Source organism: Macrotis lagotis, chromosome 1, assembly GCF_037893015.1.
Source record: "Macrotis lagotis isolate mMagLag1 chromosome 1, bilby.v1.9.chrom.fasta, whole genome shotgun sequence".
Taxonomy (NCBI): domain Eukaryota; kingdom Metazoa; phylum Chordata; class Mammalia; order Peramelemorphia; family Peramelidae; genus Macrotis; species Macrotis lagotis.
The window spans coordinates 880,149,259-880,166,624 of NC_133658.1; the positions used below are offsets into that span (position 1 = coordinate 880,149,259).

General features: G+C 35.7%; 1 pseudogene; it reads right to left on the reverse strand.

Moving 5' to 3' along the window:
* Positions 1-1,038: 1,038 nt before the first annotated feature.
* The window catches only part of LOC141509126 (cilia- and flagella-associated protein 107-like), a 117,171-nt pseudogene continuing 100,843 nt past the window's right edge, over positions 1,039-17,366 (reverse strand).

Sequence of the window (17,366 nt, forward strand, 5' to 3'; positions counted from 1 at the left end):
GATTATGTTATCATTCAGAAGAAAAATAAATTTCATTTTGGTGACAGTGAAAGGAAGAAGACAGAAGTTTAGAATAAATGATGTTTTCTAATTATACAGAAAGGACTGTGTAAAGTGGTTTTAAAGAGAAAAGGTGGAATACAGAGAGGGGTGAAGATGAGAATAGGCTTGTGCTTAGGTGCTAGATGGTGAATAATGAGAATAGTAGATATTAGGGTATAGGTGAGGCTGAATGCAGGTATAAGTTACACATAGGAGAGAGTGCTAGGGAAGCAGGATGTTGTTCTTATTATCAAATCGAGGGAGGAATAGATCAGTTTGTACCACACAAATACCCATACTCCTAACACATAAAGACATGCATATATTCAGAACATCCAGTCCTGAGTCAGATGACCCATATAGGAATCTTCCTCAGCAAATCTCAGACCTTGCTTATTGTTGGCTTTTTAGATCAGGCTCTTCTGCTAAGGACCAAAAGACCCACTAAATTTCCAGACTATCGCCTTTCTAAACAGAGCTCCGACACACAGCAAAGTAGAACAAAAGGACAAAAAAGGTATGTTCCGTGTGTGTGTGTGTGTGTGTGTGTGTGTGTGTGTGTGTGTATGTGTGTGTGTGTGTGTGTTACTTCCTATGTACCACTATATGGTTTAGAGATTTAGATCTGGAGAGAATCTGAGTCTTAGTCCAACTCCCTCATTTTTTCAGATGAGGAAACTGAGACTGAGGGAGGTGAAGAGATTTGTCCAAGGTCACATTGGCAGTAACTATGGTCATGAGATTTGAACACAGTCCTTCAACTGCAGAACTAGTGCTCTTTCTGCTTCAAGAATGAGATTTTTAACAATTTGGCCATTCTAGGGACTTTAAAAAAGAGAATTTGTTCTGCCTTTATCTCTCTAATGTGCTTGACTAATTGCTCTGATTATACTAAAAAGGTCAATGAGAACAAATGCTATCTTTAGTCAGAATTGGGAAGAGCAACTTGCAATTAGGAGAAAGATGTTTCTGTCTTCCAAAGAAATGGGCCAAATGTGATATTCCATAGATCTTTCTGTGGTATGTCCTCCTGATATGTTGTAGCTATTCAAGTGTGCCACTAGTGAGAGGAGGAAGCCAATTTTTGCTTCCCTTTTTTGTTGTCCTAAGTAATCAAAGATGTTAGGATTCCTTGGTCTGGTTTCATCTTGTACAGGGAAGACAGCAGCTATTAAAAGGATGGGCAAGATGGCCCATCTATAAGAAGTGATGAGGAGCAGGAACTGGGATTTCGTGTTCCTGCCAGAACAGAACAGACATTGGATATGGTGTAAGCATTGTTCCTATGGTATCAGTCTTGGTAGGATCTTGCCATTTCTTCTTGAGATTAAAGAGTCTGCAGTTGGTGGGGGGGAGCTGCAACAGAAATCAGGGTCAGGATATGAGGTCATGAATGGAGAATTGGGTCAACTATAGGAAGGAGGGAAGGGATAGGGGGGAATGCTTCCTTGTAGTTTTCTCAGGTTGAATTGAGACAAATTGGGGACAAGTGTTTCACAATATTTAAAAGAAAGGAATGATGTCGAGGGGGGGGTATTAGAAGAAAAGAAGTGAAAGAGAGGATCAGACTAGACCTCCCTTATAAGAGTCCAGAGCAAATGTGCCCAAGGACCTCTGCTTTCCTGGTGGGGAGGAAACATTACTAACCTTATCTCTAGAATTCAATTCAATAAACATTGAAGGTACTTACTAGGAGCAGGGCAATGTGTACTCCATACTTGCCAGAGATGCATCCATTCTGTTCTTGGCTAAGTTGCTAGTACCCTGTCAGGGAGAAGGAACTTATATAAGAAAAGGCCCCTACTTTTCTGTGTAAATTATTGTTTACATTATCTGAATGAGAAGTGATAGTCACTTTGTTCACTGAACTGATTTTCCCTGTGATGAAGCTAGAGAAAACTGCCCTTGGTCTACACCTTCATATAGAAGTTAAGTCACTTCCCCTAGGGTCAGGCACACATCTAGAAGACACTGTGTGAGGGAGGTGGAGTGTGAGTGGAGGTGGGTGCAGTGTGGAAATAGAACCTGGGGTTGGTGTAGGAACAGGGATGGACCTGTGTCAACTAGAGACAGCTACTCAGCAATGTTTCAAGGGAGCCAGGAGAATGTGGTGAAATGGGGCAATGGGGCACAATGTAACAGTGCCTTATAATACTGCCCCAGAATCTTTGAATGTTATTATAAGTGAAACTATAGTATGAATTTGCTTGTAATTCCCCTAGAGTCTGAGGTTAATTTATCTACACCAAAATGGCATGTCATGGTCAGGGGCCTTATTGCAAGGCTTTTGGGGGTATTTTGAAGCATGTGGTGATCTGTATAGGGGCCCAGAATAGATTGAGAAAGCACCAAGAAGGGGAAAGTCTGACTTCTCTGGCAGCCACATTAGTTTCTTCCCATTCCAAGTATGGATTGGTGGTAAGAAAGGGTTGTAGCCAAGCTAGTTGAAATGGTCATCATATGTGGTGATCAGATTCTGATGTTTTGGTTCTTCATGGTGGGTCATCAGGTTCTTTATATGGCGGGCCTTGGAACAAGAGACATATCCAGGTATTTGGCCAGGAGTAGGGTGGGATGTGGTGGGGGTGGAGAGAACCTAACTAGGGAATTCCAGAAAATAAGTGATACAGAAAGGCAAGGGGGAAAGGGATGTGGAGTTAGCAACAAAATATAGAGGTGTGGTCTTTAAGGATCAAACAATTAATATGACTTCTGGAGCTAATTAGACCCCCCCAAGTAAGGAAAACTACACATTAACCTAATTGGCTAATTTCTTTATCATTATCATTCACAATATTTAAAAGAAAGGAATTATGTCTTGGATTATTAGAAGAAAAGGAGTGAGAAGGTGAGGTCATGGTCAGGGGCTTTATAGCAAGGTTTAGGATATTTTGGAGCCTACAGAGATTATTATTATTATTATTATCATTATTGGCCTAGACACTTGCTAATCCCATGAAATAAGCATTTTGTTCTTCGGTGGAAATTTAGATTTTCTTCTTATCTGTAGAGTAGATAGTATACTTCTAACATTACTGGCACTTTAAAGGATCAAATTTCATTATTTTGTTTATTTAGTATCATAAATATACTTTGTCATTAATATGTATATTTAAAAGTTACTCTGAGGGGGCAGCTAGGTGGCATAGTGGATAGAGCACCGGCCCTGGAGTCAGGAGTACCTGAGTTCAAATACAGCCTCAGACACTTAATAATTACTTAGCTGTGTGGCCTTGAGAAAGTCACTTAACCCCATTGCCTTGCAAAAAATCCTAAAATACAAAAGTTACTTTGATTTAAAAATTAAATTTGATCCTAGAAATGTTTATGAAGCTTAGTATTACAAGTATTTCCCAACTTTTAAAATCCAAGGATTAGAAGAATTTTGGGGAGTTGTCACTTTTAAATGTACACACACACACACACACACACACACACACACACACACACACACACACATATTATGTATATTATTTATTAATAATTTGTAAATAGTTTCAACAAGGAAGGAAATGGACAATATGAAGCCAAGAGCAGTTAATGCCTAGCCTTATGGACTATGAACACCTTTTGGATCCCTTTCAGCTCTAAGAGTCTATGAGTTTGTTAAAAAGATATACCTTGGGGGCGGCTAGGTCTTGCAGTGGATAGAGCACCAGCCCTGGAGTTAGGAGTACCCGAATTCAAATCCAGCCTCAGACACTTAATGATTGCCTAGCTGTGTGGCCTTGGGCAAGCCACTTAATCCCATTGCCTTGCAAAAAAATAAAAAAATATAAAAAGATACATCTTGGGGCAGCTAGTTGGCACAGTGGATAGAGCACTGGCCCTGGAATCAGGAAGACCTGAGTTGAAATCGGGCCTCAGGCACTTCATAATTGCAAGTCACTTAATCCCATTGCATACAAAAAACAAACAAAAAAAAGATATATCTCTGGATTCACCTTCAAATATATGCTCTCCAGAATTTGTTTTTCATGTGAATGGACAGCCATCTAATGAATACAAGTTAATTCTTAGTTTGGATAGAATTTATATATGATTAAAATAACAATGAGGACTACCAGGTTACATGGATGGAAGGTTAACAATTCATTTCTTGTAAACTGAAATCGCATCTCTTTTGTGATATGATGATTTATACACATCCAACAGAAATTCAAACTTCCTTCAGAAGGGTGAAATAGTGAATGCCATGTCAGATATTTATACTCTGATTTTCAGCTTGTTACTATGAAAGGAGGCAAGAGAAATCATCATTAATTATCTTCTAACACAAAGGTTTTATAGGTTTTCTCAGCTGGAAACTGGGATATTTTCTTCTTTGGTAGAAGCTATTTACTGGGAAAAGAAATTCTCCTTCCTTAGAGAGGAAAATTTGCTTAAATTAATGAGTTTTCTAAGAAATTTTTCTTGTCTCCAGAAAAGTGTCACAGAAAAATGGACTGATTTATCAGAAGGATAATCTTCATTTTCATGCCCACTCATTAATGCCCACTCATGGAGAAAACACTGAGGTTTATTATGTATATTATGGTCTAGAAATGCCAGCTAAACCCAATATTTCAAATGGTGATTCTATAAATAAGTCACACTACAATGCTAAAGAGATGGAGATGAATAATTAGACAGGGTCTACATCACTGGGTTTCCCCAGCACTTTGCTTTTAAGGCCAGGAAAAATGAACTATTATGTTTCCATTTATTAGAGGACAAATGCTGATTATGACAGTGGTATATTTTAGGACTAGGCTGAGAAATCCCATGGGAAGGGAAAGAAATATAGGCAATGAAAGCTCTCCTCACTGGTCTAAAAAAGATTCTCATCCTCCCCTTGGTGGGGTGGAGGTTGGTGTTCTGCCAAGAAAGAAGGGAGAGACATTCCTATCAAATGATTTTGTGTCCTTTTCTATCACTAGTTTTTAAGGTGGATCTCAGGACAATATTTGGGATAAATAAGCAAGGTAGAGACCTTGGAGGTCACCCCATGGCCTGATCTGGTATGAACAGGACTTCTGGTAATGGTCTGGATACAGTGGAAGACTTTGGTCTTTTGTATGGGTCCATGTTCCTGAGGGACCACGGCATTACCATAATGTTAGAGCATTAGTATTGTAACTGAATGGGGATAAACAATTCTTTGTAATTGAAGAGGCTTAATCTTTGAGCATATGCTACTGGTAGGATCAACCAAGTCGAAACCAGGAGATAATCATAAGAAAACAGAAACAGCAAGCAGGAACAAGAGAGGGAGAAGAAATCACACAGGCCCACTGAAAACAGTCTTCCGGTGTTGGCCCCAGTGGTCAAACATTGACTAAACATTCATGGCAAATGCTCAGAGGCCTTCTTTGAGTTTTTTTCTTTTTCCTCCAACATTTCCCTGGACTGATCTTTATATGGGAAGAAAGTGAGATCCATTCTTTTTGGGTTAGAAAACATGATTGGTTCTGGATGGAACCAGGTGGACTCTTTGTCATCACTGCTTCTTTCCCTAAATGTTCACTAAGTATCTCTGTAATAACAATCTAGAATTTTTCATGAGTCACTTTCACATTGTCTCTTCTCCCAGGAGAGAAGATTGAAGAACTTTCTTTCTTGAAGATCAGAACATTTGTCCTTTTCTAATCTTACCTCTTTCATTTGTTCTCCACAATATTTCTTTCCTATGTGTTTCCCACATCCAATGATGTGTTCAGTACCTGAGCAAGAATTATCTGGGCCAGATGACTTGAATTCATCGAGGACCCTTCAGTGTTCTCCACTAGTACCTTATCTAGATTGAACATCAACTTTCTGTTTTATTCTTCCTGATTCAAAAGTCATTCCTACTGGATCAAAAAAGAAGTAAAATGACTATTGGGCAGCTTCACCTTCTCATTCATTTCTTATAGCAGTCTTTCCTCTTATTTTACTAATGCCCAGCATAGAATGAATCAGTCAATAAGCATCTATGAAATGGCTATTATAGAACTGGAGATATAAAAAAGGCAAAATGAAAAGATTTACATGAACTGATGCTGAGTGAAATGAGCAGAACCAGAAGAATATTATACACACTAACAATAACATTGGTGATGATCAACTATTATGGACTTGTTCATTTCAGCAGTACAATAATCAAAGACAATTCTAAAAGATTTATTGATAGAAAAATATCATCTTTCTCCAGAGAGGGAACTGTGGAGTTTAAATGCAGATCAAAGCTTATTACCTTCAATTTTCAAAAGTTGTCTTATGTATAATGAAGTTTTTTTTCTCTTAATGGTTTTGTCTTACATTTTGATTTGATTCTTCTTTCAAATGATTAATATTGATCTAAAAAAAAAGGTGAAAGACAAACCCTACCTCAAGTAGTTCACAAACCAAAGAGACAACAAGCAAACAAATAGGTCCAAATAAGCTATATATAGGATGAGTAGAGAATGATTAACAAAGGGATCTGAAAAGTGGGGTTGGGAAAGATTGGGGGAAATATGTAAATGAGATTTACATACATACATATATATATATATACATATATATATATATATATACAGAGAGAGAGAGAGAGAGAGAGAGAGAGAGAGAGAAACCAAAGTAACTCTTGATGCCAAGGACTGTGACTTATCTCAAATTTTATATCTTTCTTCAAACAGCACAGGTTAAAGCACTCAGGAGACACTTATCAAAGAAGGAATATAGGAATTAATTGCAAGAGAATATTTTGAATGTAATTATATTCAAATGAGTTTCAAGAGAATAGTTGCTTTGCTGTTTTAAAATAATAAGATTTGGTTTCCTTCAACTTAATTTGAATATGTGATTGAAACCATAGTTAACTCAATTCCTTTTGACCTGTCTGTTACAGTGTTTCTCAAACCACAGTTCATTGAACATGGATGCTGTGTTGTGTTGTTTGAAAACTTTTTAATTTTGGCACTCTTTTCCCTTTTAAAATATTGAGTAAGAAATGATGAATGTTTCCAAAGGAGTAGAGTAAGTAAAAAATGGTGACTTGGGTTTGTGTTTCTTGATACATGCATATGAGGTTCTTTATAGATTGTTTTGATAGATTTAAAGGAAGAAAGAAGATAAAGTTGAAAAAGTGACTTGAGTAATTCATTCAACTATACAACCAATGTTGAATTGTATCCATTCATTCCCCATTTTACTCTCAAAAAAACAGGCTCTTAGGTGATCGTACCATAAGTGACCGAGCCAGGATTCAAACTCAAATTTACTGACTTAAAATTCAGTACTAAAAATTCCTGATAATACCTGTCAATGGGGAACTTCTGTGCCATAGATAGACTAGATAAACATATGAATTCTATCCAACTCTAAATTATGTTGTTACATTATTTTATGACCTAGTATATTTTTCAGATCTGAAATACTTTGATTCTAATAAATAGCTTCTATTACCTGTCCGTAGTATAGTATTAACATTTGAATTTTTTTCTGCTGATGTAAATTATGAAACTTAATATTAACTTGTCAATGTCCCTTTTGAAATAATACTAGGACAGCAAATGGTACGGTAAATTGAGTGCCAAACCTGAAGTCAAGAAGACTCATCTTCCGGAGTTCAAATCCAGTCTTAGACACATTAAACTAGGTGTGTGACACTGGGCAGGTCATTTTACCCTGTTTGTGTCAGTCTTCTCATCTGTAAAATAAGCTGGAGAAGAAAATTACAAAGCATTTAAGTACACCAAAAATACCCTAAATGGAGTCACAAAGAGTCACATATGACTGACAGCAAAAATAAACATATAACTCCTGAAGGTTTATGAAGAATTTTCCTGTGTCACAGTATGTCTATAAGTTATATTTTATTCCTTTACATGAAATATTCCTAAAAGGAAGTATATTAATAAACTATAAAGCTTCCAGACAAGGGAAGCCAAGACAGCTTTTAATTTATACTCTATCAGATTTGCTTGAAGGAATTGAATAATATTTAGACCAGAGAAGACTAGATTTAGGGGAACATGATAACTTGTCTTCAGATATTTAAAGAGTTATAGTGTAGAAGCGAAAATAGACATTTTTAATTAATTGATTTATTATTATCATTTTTTGAGGATAAATTTGTTTAGTTTGTTTATATTGGGAATCTCGACTTGAATCTTATGTCCTTTGCTTACTTAGAACCCTGGGAAATATTTAAATTACTATTCCTTTTACCTCACTTCTCATATTATACCATTTTCTTTTCTGATCTGCTTTGTGATCTTGGAACTGAACAAAATCCTCTTGGCAAGTGCTGTGGAAACTTGGTTTTGAAGTTTTGATGAACTGAAAGAGACCAGAACCTTTGCTCCCAAGAGCAGGAAAATGTAGGACAAGGGGCAGCAAGGTGGCACAATGGGTAAAGCACTGACCCTGGAGTCAGGAGGACCTGAGTTCAAATGTGACCTCAGACACTTAATAATTGCCTAGCTTTTTGACCTTGGGTAAATCACTTAACCACATTGCATTAAATAAATAAAATTTTAAGAAGGGTTATGATGTAGAAAATAGAATAGACTTGTTTTAGTTAATTGATTTGTTATTATCATTATTTCTTGAGAATAAACTTATTTTGCTGGTCTATTTTGGTCATCTTGGCCTGGATCTTATGTCCCTTGCCTACTCAGAATCCTGGGAAGTATTTAGATTGCTACTCCTTTTTCCCCACTTCTCATATTATATAATTCTGTTTTCTGATCTGCTTTGTGATCTTAGAACTGGACAAAGTCCTCTTGGAAGGTGCTCTGGAAATTTGGTTTTGAAGTTTCTATGAACTGAAAAAGACCAGAACCTTTGTTCAGAATCTGTAATCTCCTTCCTCTGACAGTACCTTCTAATAAACAACACCAAAAGCAGTTGTGTTAGGAGGTATTCTATGGCATGTCCTGCATTCAAGTTTCCTCCCGCTCTTCTATTATAAATTGGTGTAATTAAGAGGCCCAAGGATAAATAACAGAAAACAGATGTTGGTAACATTTGATCAGGGTTCCCCATCTGTTTTTTTTTCTTTTTTCTCCTTTCTCCTCTTACCTAAAAAAATAAATTCCTTTCTTTTTACCCTGTTTACTCCTATTCTGTATATGTGTAGACCTCCTAGGGGCAGCCTTGGCTGTTGGTAAGTTTGCTGGTCATCCAAAGATGTCTCTGGAAGGATCACATTCATTTTCTAGTCAAATATTTCCCTTTGTTCCTGGTTCTAGAGAACCAGGTGTACTCAGCACCCACAGAATAATCTGCAGGTGCCTCTGTGGTAAAAGATAATCTAGCAGGTGCAGTGATAAAGCTTTGGCTCCCAAGTCAAGAGAGTCTGAGTTCAAACCTGGTCTCAGTCACACAACACTGATTAGCTGTGTGACCTTGGGCAAGTCACTTACCCCCAACTGCCTCATCTCCCTCCCCCCCAAAAAATGTAATCTAGGTTACCAGATTCTTGGCATTACATCACCTCAAATCAGCTCTTTCACCTTTCATACTTCTTATTTTTTCAAACCTATATTTTTATTTCACAAAATAAAAAACACTGTCATGTATGTGCATCAAAACATCAGAAGATTCATCATATCAAACGATAAATTTTGTTTTCAAGGAAGCCTATATAATAAATATTACACACTGTGTTCAAAATTATCCTTCTTTTCTTTGCTTCCTTGTGGGTTTTCTTCTGTTCTCTGCTGTACATTGTTTAATTACTTTTTCTCCTACTTTCCCTCAGAACAGCTATAACTAAGCTTACACACACACACACACACACACACACACACACACAGAGGCAATTATAAACATACTCACATATACATATATACCTATATAGAGAGAAATATTTTTATATATACATATAAGTTATATATATATAGATATATATTTGGTTTGTATCTATCTCTTATTTTTATAACATTTTCCTGAAAGCTTTACTTGCTACCTTGCCCTCCTATGTAATCAATTAACCTTCAAAGCATCCCCCTCCCCCTTCATCTACAGACCTTTCCATACCTCTCCATTAATACACACATTAAACCCTCTTTATATGCTCTTATCCTATTCCCTCACCCTCTGACTCATTATTTTCCCTATTCCACCCATTTCTTTCTGAATTGAGAAGGATTTTATAGCTCTCTCTCTCTCTCTCTCTCTCTCTCTCTCTCTACATATATATATATATACATATATATATATATATATATATCTTCTTTTCCATAACTACCAGCTCTCCTTCCCCATCTAATTCCTGTATCAATTCTTCTCACACCTCATTTGTATAAGATGGTAACTCTTTTTTAAAAAATCTTTTCCTAAACTATATTACTTATAAGAATCCTATCCTACTAACTTTCCTCCCATCTTTCTTTCTAACTATTCAATTACTAATAACGATCTAGACACAAGGTTTATGTCAGGATAGATAGTAAACAAATTGTCTTTATTGAGCCACCTATAATTAGTATTTCATGTTTACCATATATATATATATTTTAATTCTCATAGGTCAAATTTTCTAGTAAGTTCAAGTCTTTTTACAACAAATTCATGAAAGTCATGCTTTTTGTTGCATGTCCATTTTTTTTTCATTCAGGATTATGCTTAACTTTGCTAGGTATGATATTTTTAGCCACTACCCAGTTTCTTTGATCTTCAAAATGTTGATTTCCATGATCTGAATTTTTTTAAGTTGTGTTCCAAGACCTGCTCCTAGGTCAGCTGAATTCTAAATATGGTTCCACCATATTTGAATTGCTTTTTTTCTTGTTGCTTTTAATATTCATTAACCTGGGTGTTTGGGGAATTTAGCTGATACTACTGTCAGTTTTCTTCCTGGGATCCCTTTCAATTGAGAATCAGTGAATTTTTAAAATTTCTACATTCCCCTTTTGTTCTAACACTTCAGAGTAATTTTCTTTAATTATTTCTTGTATTATTTTTTCAAGATTCTTTTTTTTGATCATAACTTTTGGGTAGTCTGATTATTCTTAGGTTTTCTTTTCTTGATCTATCCTTCCAATCTTTTTTTTCTTGTGAAGTGTTTTACCTTCTCTTTATTTTTTCATTCTTTATATTTTATTTTAATATTTCTTCATTTTTGTAACTCACTGACTTCACCTTGGGCCCTCCTCATTTCAGAGTCCTTTTTTTAAGATTCTGAATCTCCTTTACCAATTGGTTTTCTTTCTTTTCATAATTTTCTTATTTCTCTTGGATTGTGCTTATTTTCATTTTTAATTTTTCCTCAATCTATTTTATTTGATATTCAAAATCTTTTTTGAGTATCCATCTGGCATTACTGTTTGGGTAGGAGAGGCTTTTTTTTAAATTTCAGCATCTTTCTCTGAAGATGAATCATCCTGATCTTCTTTATCCCCAAAGTATCTGTCTATCATTGCTTTATTTCTTCTTAGCCAACTCATTAATTTTTTAAAGCAGTTTGTTGTTTTAGTCACCTTTAGTCCTGCAGAGTGGGGAATGGTACCTCTGGTCTCATGAGCTTTGTCCTGGACCCAACCATGGACTCCTTTCCCCCTCCAAGCCATAACTGAGTTCCCTCAGTACACACTGTTGGAAATGATCTTACTTCCTAAGAATCCTCCAGTGGCTACAACATTCAGTTCTCCCCCGTAACCTGAAACCTAGCTCAAGAACTCATTCTCCTGTAAATGTCTACAGCCAGCAGTATCCCCATGCCACTGCCTCTGCACTCATTGGATATGCGCTGGTTCCTTCTTGACCTGGGCCTGGCATTCCTTAGCAGCAGACCCAGATTTCTCACAACCCTTCCAACATTGATCCCTGTCTTTTCTGTTCATATTGGGCAGTCTGAGAGGTGTGAGGTGGTACCTTAGAGATACTTTAACTTGCATTTCTCTAATCAGTAATAATTTAGAGCAATTTTTCATATGACTATGGATTGCTTTGATTTCCTCGTCTGTAAGTTGTCTCGAAATATCCTTTGATAAATTGTCTCTGCATAGTCTTTGACCATTTGTCAATTGGGGAATAGCTTGTTTTTTAATAAATTTGACTCAGCTCTCTCTATATTTTAGATATATACATATATAGATATTTTAGATATATATATTGTAAATCTTTACAACTAATGTTTCTGACAAAGGACTCATTTCTATTTTTCCAATTGATTTTTAAACTCTTTCCTGATTTCTTCTAGGAAATCTTTCTGGACTGGAGCCCAATTCATATTCTCCTCATAAGTTCTAGATCTCTTTGGGTTAGGATCTTTGTCTCCAAAGTAGTTTTCAATGGGCCTCCCTTTTCACTGGTCTTTCTTCAGTTTTCTATGATCTTGTGTTGGGGGGTAGGGGTCTGGTTCACAAATCTTTGCTGTTGAAAATCCTAGAGGCTTTGTTCACTGGGTTTAGTAACTTCAGGTCAGCCAGCCAGTGGGGGGTACTGGTTGTTTGTTCTTAAGTGTCAGTGACCTTGATTTGAAGTCCTCTCCCTAGGCCTGGAGGAGGTGGGGGGGGGGTACAGCTGTACACTGTTATCTTGAACAATGTGGGCTGGGCCCTGGGGTGAGGTAGTTAATCTCCCTATTCAGCTGAGAGAACTTGGCTGCCCACACCTGAGCCTGGGGGGATGGGAGGGCTGTTACTGTGTTTGTTCTGAGAAGAAGGCTCCACTGAAAGTACAGAGCTCATGGCCCCAAGCCAAGCAGATCTATGTACAGCCTCACTCTTCAACTCTCTGTGCTGGAACTAGCCCTCCAGCCCTGCTGGGGGTCCCCAGACTGCCACTCCCACAGCCAAAGCCTCCATGGCTTAGGTTAATCCTCTGGCTTTACCCCACCACTCCTAGACTGGCTCTCTGCTCTCTGCCCCTGGCTCACTTATGCTCCCCTGAGATAAACCTTATTGGTAGATGTTCTTCTAGCTTCTTTTTCTGGGTTTTGTTAATCGAATTTCTGTTAAGACGTTTCTTTCATATTATTTCTGAGGGAAAGTTAGGAGACTTTAGTACAGTTCCTGGCTTCTCTCTGCCATCTTGGCCAGAACTACCTGTCCTTCATTCTAAAAGAAGATCATGACATCATGGAGATGATGCTATGACAAGCACATGAATTGGATTTGAGTGAAGGTGTGCTGTGCTAGTTACCAGTCTCATTTTCTTCTTCAGAGTCAATGTGATTCAGTGGCCAAATTTGAATCAGGATGACTGGAGATGGCTCTGGGTGTGAGGCAATCAGAGTCACAGAGGTAATTAGTGTCAGTTGTCTGAGATCAGATTCTAAAGCTGATCCTCTTGACTCCCAGGCCAGTGCTCTCTCCATTGTGCCACCCATTATATTAGGAGAAGAAGATAAGACTTAAGAGGACAAATATAACCCATAAAGAGGCACAAAAGGCCTAGTATAGTAGAAGGAAAGAATGAAAAGTATGAGCACTGAGTAATAAACAGATTTGGTTCAAAGGGAGAATAATATATTCCAAAGTGGGTTTATAAATTTATTCTAAACTTCAAGGAAGCAAGTAATGTGGAAAGGGGAAAGAAAAGGAAAGAAGAAAGTGATAAAAAGAAGAGGAAAAGTAAAAACAGAAGCAAAAAAAGGAACACAAGGGAAAAGGGAAGCACAGATTGAGGGAAGCAGCAGTCAGAAAAACACCAATGAGGAGGAATAAGGGGAAAAGAGTGAAAAATGCAAATATGAAGGGTAGATGGAGGGAAGTACAGAGTTAGTAATTACAACTGTGAAAGTGATTGGGATGAACTCTCATAAAACAGAAGCAATGTGTTTGCCCTCTTGTATCCAACCCCCTCCCCTACAGTATGCTGTTTATAAGAAATGTATTTGAAACAGAAAATTACATGATAAAAGTAAAAAAAAGCAGGGATAGAAATCCTTATCCCAGCAAAGCAAAAGCAAAAGCAAAAACAGATCAAATTAAAAGGGTTAAGGAAAGAAACTACATCATCCTAAAAGGTACCACAGGTAATGAAATAATATCAAAATAAATACTTATGCACCAAATGGTCTAGCATCCAAATTCTTAGAGGAGAAGCTAAAGATGTTAGAGAAAGATGTAGACAGCAAAACTAGTTAGTAGATCTCAACCTCTCTCTCTTGGAATTGGATGAATCTAACCATAAAATAATCAAGAAGGAAATTAAGGAAATAGATTTTTTTTAAAAGTTATATATGATAGATCTCTAAATGGGATAAAAAGGAATATACCTTCTTCTCTGTGATACATGGCACTTATACAAAAATTGATCATGTATTAGGGGCAAAAAAAATCTCACAATCAAATACAGAAAGGCAAAATTATTAAATGCATCCTTTTCAAATCATGATGCAATAAAAATTACTGATAATAAAGAGGCATGGAAAGATAAGCTAAAAAATTATTGGAAACTAAACAAACTATTATTAAAGTATGAGTGAATCAAACAGCATATCACAGAAATAATCAACAATTTCAACTAAGATAATGACAATGATAAGACATACCAAAATTTGTGGGACACAGTCAAAGCAGTTATTAGTAGAAATTTTATATCTCTAAATGCTTACATGAATAAATTAGAGAAAGAGGAGATTAATGAATTGAACGTAGAACTAAAAAAGCTAGCAAGAGGGCAAATTAAAAATCCTTAATTAAATGCCAAATTTGAAATTCTGAAAATCAAATAAAATTGAAAGTTAAGAAAACTTTTAACTGTTGATTTTATGAATGAAATAATAAAATAGATATTTCTATGGTTAATCTGGTTTAAAAGAAAGAAAAAAAACCAAATTGCCAGTATCAAAAAATGAAAAGGGTAGAATCACCACTAATGAAGAAGAGATTAAAATATTAATTTGGAACTATTTTGTCCAACTGTATGCCAATAAACTTGACAATCTAATTCAAATAGATGAATATTTACAAAATATAAATTGCCCAGATTAACAGAAGAGGAAATAAAACAATTAAATAACCCCATTTCAGAAAATGAAATTGAACAAGCCATCAATGAACTCCCTAAGAAAAAATCTTCAGGGCCAGATGAATTTATAAGTAAATTCTATGAAATATTTAAAGGACGGGTAACTCCAAATTTATATAAACTATTTGAAAAAATAGATGAAAAAAGGAGTCCTGCCATAGCCCTTTTATGACACCAACATAATGCTGATACCTAAACCAGAAAGAGTCAAAGTAAAGAAAATTATAGAGCAATCTCCCCAATTGATATTTATGCAAAAAATTTAATTAAAATTTTAGCAAAAATAATATATCAAGTTATCACTAGGATAATATACTAGCAGGTAAAATATCTACCAGATATACAGGGTTGATACAGGAAAACAATCTGAAAAATTGACCATATTAATAAGAAAATTAGCAGAAATCTTTTGATTTTTTCAATAGATGCTAAAAAAAAGTCTTTGACAAAGTACAGCACACATTCCTATTTAAAAAACCACTAGAGAGGTTGGCAGCTAGTGGCACAGTTGATAGAGCACTGGCCCTATCAGTGAGAAGGACCTGAGTCCAAATCCAGCCTCAGACACTTAAAACTAACTTAGCTGTGTGACCTTGAGCAAGTCACTTAACCCCATTGCCTTGCAAAAAAATAACAACACTAGATCATATAGGAATAGAGTTCCTTAGAGAGTTCCTTAAAATAATAAACAATATCTATCCAAAAACATCAACAAGCATTATGAGAATGAACTAAAGACATTCCTAATAAGATCAGAGGAGAAAAAATCACCACTATTTTCACTTCTATTATTCAATATCATATTAGAAATGTTAGCCTTAGCAATTAAAAAAAAAGAAAAAGAAATGGAAGAAATTAGAATAAACAATGAGGGAAAAAAAGATTCTCATTCTTCATGGATAATATGGTATACTTAGAGCCCTAGAAAATCAACTAAAAACTACTTGAATAATTAGCAACTTTAGCAAAGAAACAGGATATAAAATAAACCCACATAAATATTCAGCATTTCTATATATTACTAACAAAGCTAGTGATATAAAGAGAAATTCCATCCAAAGTAACTGTAGGCAATATAAAATACTTGGGAATCTTATCTGCCAAGACAAAACCCAGGAATTATATGAACAAAAGTAAAAAACACTTTTCATGCAAATAAAGTCAGACCTAAAATATTGGAAAAATGTCAGTTGCTCGTGTTTTAACTGAGCAAATATCATAAAAATGACAATTCAACCTAAATTAAATTACTTATTTAATGCCTTACCAGACTACCAAAAATTATTTTAAAGAGTTCAAAAAATAGTAGCAAAATTCAAGAATATCAAGGGAATTAATGAAAAAAATGCAAAGGAAAAATGGTCTAGCTGAACTAGATCTAAAATTGTATTATTGAAGAACAGTAATCATAATTTCTGGTACTGGCTAAGAAATAAAGAAGTCAATTGGTAGAATTGATTAGATACAAAAGACACAGTAATGAATGATTATGGTCATATGCTCTTTGATAAACCCAAAGACTCTACTTCTGAGATAAGAACTCACTATTTGACAAAAATTTCTGGGAAAACTGGAAAATAGTATAGCAAAAGCTAGGTATGGAACAACATCTCATATCCTATACCAAGCAAGATAATATGGAAATGGATAGAATATTTAGAAATAAAGGGTAACACTGTAAGTCAATTAGGCAAAAAAGGAATACTTTGTCTGCTCTATGGAATGAAGAGAAGTTTATGAATAAAGGAGAGATAGAGAACATAACAAATTGCAAAATGGATAATTTTGTTTACAATAAATTAAAAAGGGTTTGCACAAATAAAACAACCAAGATTTAGAGGGAATGCAGAAAGATGGGGAAACAATTTTCAAGCTAGAGTTTCAGATAAAAGATTCATTTCTAAAATATAACTATATAGAGGAATCAAATTTATAAGAATACAAGTCATTCTCCCATTGATAAATGGTTATGAATAGGACCAGTCTGTTTTCAAATGAAGAAATTAAAATTATCTGTAGTCAGATGAAAAAATGCTCCAAATCAATATTGTTTAGAGAAATGCAAATTAAGACAATTATGAGTTACCACTTCACACCTATCAGATTGGCAAAAATGAAAAAAAAGGGAAATCACTATTGTTGGAGAGTGTTATCAACAGTTCATAAATAGTCCAGAGTGATTAAATTGTTTTTTATTAAGATATCTTTACAAAAGGACCACCTCTGTCAGGGAAAGAGGGGCCCAGAGTCATGGGCTATGGATGCAGTCTTAAATGTCACCTATCAACAAAGGTCACAATCTAATTGATACATTCACCTCCATACATTTTCCCCCACCCTGCAGGGAGCTAACAGTAACCTTCTTGAGCAGTATAAAAGACAATAACACAGACTCA